This window comes from Chrysochloris asiatica, unplaced genomic scaffold (genome assembly GCF_000296735.1).
Source record: "Chrysochloris asiatica unplaced genomic scaffold, ChrAsi1.0 scaffold00012, whole genome shotgun sequence".
Lineage (NCBI taxonomy): Eukaryota > Metazoa > Chordata > Mammalia > Afrosoricida > Chrysochloridae > Chrysochloris > Chrysochloris asiatica.
In genome coordinates, this window is record NW_006408530.1 from 26,233,248 (window position 1) to 26,234,806 (window position 1,559).

The window sequence follows — 1,559 nt, forward strand, 5'->3', positions numbered from 1 at the left end:
GTCGCTATTGGTCGGAACCGACTCGACGGCACTTAACAACAACAACAACAGCGTAACAAACACCTTCCTTACCCTAATGAAGCTATCCTAGCTATAGGTAGTGGCCAATCGAATTGTGTAATCTCGTACCTTACTAAGTGTAAACCAATCCTAGAGAAGTTAGGTAGAAGACCCCTAATCTGTTTGTAAAAATCTATAAAAACCCTGCTATCAGAAAGCTCGGGGCTCTATCCCTATTCCGCTGCGTTGGTTAAAGGTAGAGACCTGGCTCGAGCTTGAATAAAGTAACCCTTGTGCACTTGCATCGGCTTCTGCATCGACTCCTCGGGTGGTTTTTGGGGACCCTGAACACTGGGCATAACAATAGTGACCCTGTACAGGGTTTCCGAGGCTGCAAATCTTTACGGGAGCAGAAAGCCTCATCTTTCTCCCGCAGAACAGCTGGTAGTTTCGAACTGCTGACCTTGCGGTTCGCAGCCCAATTCGTAACCACTACGATGCTACCAGAGCTCCTATTATAGGTCAAGTTATTTTCTTTCACAAGTTTGCTTCATTTCCAGGTGACCCCTGATTGTCGGATAGTGTTTATTGCCCAAGGGTTACTTTAATTGTACACATTGAGGCACAGGGATCTTAGACATTGCTTCCCCAGTGTGGTTACAACCCTAATCCAAGATAGGGGGACAGGACATCTGGGGGAGGAAATGGATTCCTTTCAGACTATCTCTGAGCTGAATTTTGATTACTGTAAATATTCATATTTTCTCTCAAAACACCTGACATAGATAACTCACATCTCGTTTGGAATCATGAACTGTCTCTATGGAGAACTTGCAAAGCTATATCTATAACACTTCTAAATCTAGATTGACTCTGTTGCACTGGTGAGGTTTTAAAATTTCTCTTCAGTTCTTGAAAATGTTACTTACTTCCCATTGTCATGACTGTCTCCTTATCAAGAGTACCTGTCTCTGGCTTCCTTTCCGTCTATTCACATCAATATATTAATCTAAAATGTATACCCATTTTTCTACTGAAGGCAAATGCAATCATGCATTAAAAAGAATGACTGGGCTCAAATCATATGACTGATATTAAACATTTATTTGAATCAACTAATACATAAACTTTATATTTTGAACCAGATGATAACATGTGCTAAATGTGCTAAAGCCCTATAATTAAACAGATATGCCTCTTATCCTCCTTTCACTATCTGATATATCTCCTCTTTTTAAAAAATTCAATATAGTGTCACCTCTGAAAAATCCTATATATGAATCAGTCTGGGATGATAGACAGATAGATAAAAATATAGGATACGTATATATAATATAGAGAGATATGTTCTGTTGGGAATAAAAATAAAAGTAATAATAATAGAACTGAAAAAGTGAAAAGAAATAGTTTTTAGCCTGACTCTTCCTCATCCTGTCTTCTGTTCTGCAGAAGCCATCTTCCTTGAGGCAAGGTACATTTTTAGTTATTCTGGTCATTTTCCCCTATAGGTATTCTCATTGATTTACCATTTGATTTGATAAATATATTTCATTTCCTCT